Genomic DNA, 4,964 nt, shown 5'->3' on the forward strand with positions numbered 1-4,964 from the left:
AGCTGGGTGATGGGTGTTAAGGGCACATGTTGTAATGAGCACCGGGTGTTATATGCAAATAATGAATCATGGAACACTACGTTAAAAACCAATGATGTACTGTATGGTGACTAACATAACATAAAAAAATAAAATAAAATAAAAAATACATTTTAAATAAAAAAATAAAAGCAATCTGCAGAAAAATACATCTGATAGATTCAATTTATGTAAGAAAATTGGGTATTTATGTGAGCACCCTTATAAATGAAAAAGCCTGTGATTGTCAAGACATACTCCAAACTGCCAAAATGGGTTATCACAGGTATTGAAAAGGAAACGGAGAGGAGGCGGGGAAAGTCAGATTGGGCTTTCAGGCTTGACTTTACAACCTTATGTAATAACTTGAGTCTTTTGCAATAAGAAAAGATTTGTGTGGTTTTTTTGGTGTGTACTAATCATATTTCAACATAAATTCTAAAAATGAGATTAAATTCCAAATATTTGTCCTTTATTTATCCCTTCCCCCAAATCGTCTGTATCCCAGTGATGTGTGTGCCACAGATAAGCAACTTTTTTTCAAGGGCGAATGAATCAGTTTCTGAAATTCATTCCCATGTTTGAGGAGTCGGAAGGGTTAATATGATGCAAGATCCAGAGCCTGGGCCCCTCTTAGGGTCTGAATGAAGAAAGTCTTTGAGACAACCCCGTGGTTGTTCTCACCTATTTCAGGGAGACCTATATAGAAAGCAACATTTGATTAAGACAAAGAACTATGGCAAATTCTCATCTCCTTTTCCCTTTATTGCAGGTTTACAATTGTGTACCTTAGTTTCCTTGCGAGCTTTTTAGTCTGTCCCTTTGATAATGTAAGCTCTTCATCCTCATCCTCTTTGTTCCTTCTATCCTTTCCTCTTTGACTCCCGCACTATCTTCACTATACTCTTTCCCCTTTTCTCCTTTACTTCACTTCTACTGGGCTCCTGGTCATTCTTGTGCGGTGGCCTCTGGCGATGACGTCTGCTGCTTCCCTTCCCCCATCAGACAGATGGTGTATGGGGGCGGCCCCACCTGTGCTAGTGTGCCTCTCTCAGGATGCAGTAGTATACACCAGCATCTCCCAGGGTGACCCGCAGCAGAATCAAGGTACTGGACTCTAGCTACTGCGATGATCAGAGTGGCCTTTCCATCAGTCACATTGTCTTTTAGACCACGAATCATGTACTCTGGACCCTGGCTGGGAATCTGTTGATACCAATATATATACTCATTTCCACTGATTGTGGAGTGGTTACAAGGCAGGTGGACAGGCTCTTCTTCAGTACTCTCCATTGCATTTGGCTGTGTGGTCTTAGCATCACTCATAATACCTGAAGGGTTGAGAAACAATAGATTAGCTCTGGTTTGTCAGATGTGGGTACCTCTAAGGTCAGGTTCACAAGCACTCCCAGAACTCTCCTCTCTGGCCTTACACCAAAACTTGAGCATTGTGGTATGTGTTACATAGGGCAAGAGAAATTTTACTGGTGTTTATTATCGAGCGATCCAGATCCACAAGGCCAAAGACAAATTTCTGTGTTCCGTGACCATTGGGCTCAATGAACTCAAACCTCCTTACCAGCCTGAGAGCTGTGAGACTCGGGAGATCTTCTGTGAAGAGTGGATATGATCAGCCCCTCACGATGATATTCAGACTCTCAAGAGAAACCCATAGACACACAGAAAAGTATAAATGCAAATTTTTCCACTAGTTTAGTAAATACAGTGGAAGAAGGAGAAGTAGCAGATACTTGTTTTTTGTCTTTTTTTTTTTTAAAGATTTTATTTATTTATTCGACAGAGATAGAGACAGCCAGCGNACAGAGATAGAGACAGCCAGCGAGAGAGGGAACACAAGCAGGGGGAGTGGGAGAGGAAGAAGCAGGCTCCTAGCAGAAGAGCCTGATGTGGGGCTTGATCCCACAACACCAGGATCACGCCCTGAGCCAAAGGCAGATGCTTAACCACTGTGCCACCCAGGCGCCCCTGTTTTTTGTCTTTAGCAATGAAAGTCATCCTTATTAGACCCAGATCACTTACCTAAAGTTAGGAGAAGAGCGATTCCTGTTAGTGATCTCATAGTTCCAGTGCGAACCAGGGTCCCAGGTCTCAGAGCTCAGAGTTTTTATCTTAACCTAGGTTGGGGGAGGTCCCAGCAACAGCATAGCAGCCACTAACATAGCTCTTCCTCAGGCAGCGTTCAATTTGGGTGTTCCCCAGCCAAGCATCGGCTAAGGACAGAGCAGTCTCTTGGTTGGGTCTACTCCCATCCTTAGGATTAAACAAAAAATTTGAAAAGAGAGCTAAGAATGTTTTCCCAGTGTCTAGCCCTAAGTCAGAGGGTTTACACTGAGATCCTTTTCAAGGTTCAAACTCAAATAAGTTACGTCTGAGTGAATCTGAATGAGCAAAATCATCCCCAAGGAGATTATCTATCTCGCGTTTGTGGTACAAGGCAAAACCCACCACTAATTGCTGGCTTGATGTTCCATTGAGTTGGTATGAAATGTCCTTTAATCCAAGAAACCTATGTCGAGCCCTGGACGGCAAAAGGAAGCAGAGAATTCCTATCCATATTCCCAGCCAGAACAAGTACATCTCAAGAGCTGTAATAAACAATATAACTTCAAAAGTTAGAGACTTCTTTCTGTTAAAAAGAAATGATCATGGGCCGCCTGGGTGGCCCAGCAGTTAAGCATCTGCCTTTGGCTCTGGGCGTGATCCCGGCATTATGGGATCGAGCCCCACATCAGGCTCTTCTGCTAGGAGCCTGCTTCTTCCTCTCCCACTCCCCCTGCTTGTGTTCCCTCTCTCGCTGGCTGTCTCTATCTCTGTCGAATAAATAAATAAAAAATCTTTTTAAAAAAAAAGAAATGATCATAAGCTGAGTTAAACATCCAATAAGAAGAAAATATTTGCAACTCTTTGGCAAAAATAACTTCATAGCTGTATGATGCTACGGTGTTTAGTTTAACAGGAAAAGACAAAATTGGAATCCAGTCTAAGAGTCAAGGTGCCTAGTATTCAGGTCTCCCATGCTGGCTCCAGCAACGATGTTTTAAGCAACTTCCAGATAGGCATTGATGGATGCCTCTGGTCTTGATACAGGAACCAATGACTTGAGTGGTACTTATTCCCATCCCACCTGAGCCCCTCTTTAACACATATTTTCTCATCTCCATGCCAATGCCTAGTGGTGGCATGCATCGAGGCCACTAAAAAGAAAGAAGACATGAGAACAGATCATTTGAGATGAAGCCATTTTCCAAGAAAGGTGGAAATAAACATAAAAGAGTTTCCCTGTTTATTCTCAAAAATGGTTGTTAGTAAAGAAATGGGATAGAATAAAATTAAAATTACTCATCCTTCTCTGCTATAATAACAAGCTTATCACTCTACTAGAGGAACCAATGTTTGGCAGTTAAAAATTAAACTATGAATCACCTCTCTCTTTTCTTCCTATGAGTGGTCAGCTGTTTATGTTGGTGAAGAGGTTTGCCTATGTCCTTGAAGCTGTGCACACACTCCATGTGAGATCATAGGAGTACAAGGTGACAAAGAGGAGGAAAATGAAATTTTTGCACAACTCAGTGATAACCTCCCCCTCACTCTGGAAGGACCACTGGTTTGCAGGTGTAACAGCTCCCTCTTGTGACTATATATGAACTCCTTTACTTAGAACTGGGAGCCAAGTCAGTCCACAGTCTTCCTTCCTTTCTTTTTTTTCTTCTTCAAGGTTTGTGTTTTAGATCTCAAGATAAATACCTTGTAAATGCTACCTCCCTCTAGTGGTAAGGCTCAGTAAAGAGCTTTCTACCGCAATACCCTGAGATGAAAGACTGCAGCATTTTTAGTCAGTTGCGGATTTTAGAACTATTTCTGTGATATTTTTTCTCCCAGAAGTAGTTCTAAAACTCCCTCTCAACCAAATTCCTTTCACGTTCCTTAATACTTTGCTCTTTCCGCATTTGAAGGCAGTTGCCAAAGCCCACATTGTTCATTGTTTAGTGTAAGATTTGGTGGAAAGGAGGCAAAAAAAGGGAAATTATTAGCAAAAAATGCATTGTTTTAGGCAAGGTCACCTTCCTAAGAGGAACAGGAAAACTCTTATCTGGTAGGTTATCTCGTTAGTGCTGATGGGTAATTCCATGTTGACTGGTTAGAGGTCACATTCCTGGGAGGTTGCAACTACAGTTAGCTTAGGGATTGAGTCTTGGTTTACTTGGTTTACTGATGTGGGCGTTAGCACAAATGACTCCATTCTGAGCTTCCTGTTTCCTTTTAACAAATCTAACTGTTGAAGGGTCATTGAGAAACCACTTTGTGGTTTATTTAACCCAAGATACCAACATAATATCTGGGAATCTGAGCAGATGGCTGCCTTTATGGAGCTAAGGTTTTTGTTTATCTTTCACTATTATTTTTATTACTGTGGAGCTACCAAGAGCACAGAAATACACCGCCGAGTCTGTCAGTTGTAAGGGAGAGATGGTTAGACTGATGGATTTTTCTGTCTTTTGAAAGTTCACAGAGAAGCGACCCTGCTTTGCATTTGGCTTGTTTTCATCCTGGTAAATGAGGAAAATCATCTCTCCGCTGGGAGGCTGTTTGTACCAATACAAAGTATAATAATTACTCCAACTGGTTTCATACTTGCAGAAAATGGTGGCCGCTTGTCCTTCCTGCATTGTTACTGCACTCCGAGTCTGGATGACTTTCTCAGCCATGCTGGATCCTACGGAGAAAAAAGACAAGGTTGGTTCTCTGAAATGTCTCAGGTGGGTCATGGGCACTAGATTCATATATGACACAAGGACAAAGAAAAGAATCACACAGCATTTCATTTCCCCATCTCTCTTCCCTCTTAATACCCCTGATTCTTGGACTCCAAGAGGAAGCTAAGACCCCGTGCTTAGGGCCACACTTACTGAAGCCAAAGGAGGCTA

General features: G+C 42.1%; 1 long non-coding RNA gene across 2 annotated transcripts; it reads right to left on the reverse strand.

Annotated features, from left to right (window-relative positions):
- Nucleotides 1-226: 226 nt before the first annotated feature.
- On the reverse strand, nt 227-4,718 carry LOC117803060. Of its 2 annotated transcripts, none has more exons than XR_004626656.1 (3): nt 4,672-4,718; nt 2,059-2,289; nt 227-1,349 (listed from the first exon to the last, which is right to left on the reverse strand). It is a non-coding gene; the product is annotated as an uncharacterized LOC117803060 (long non-coding RNA). The 2 variants fall into 2 exon arrangements; XR_004626657.1 differs by lacking the exon at nt 4,672-4,718 and adding an exon at nt 2,485-2,676.
- Nucleotides 4,719-4,964: the final 246 nt, after the last annotated feature.

Source organism: Ailuropoda melanoleuca, chromosome 7 (genome assembly GCF_002007445.2).
Source record: "Ailuropoda melanoleuca isolate Jingjing chromosome 7, ASM200744v2, whole genome shotgun sequence".
Taxonomy (NCBI): Eukaryota; Metazoa; Chordata; class Mammalia; order Carnivora; family Ursidae; genus Ailuropoda; species Ailuropoda melanoleuca.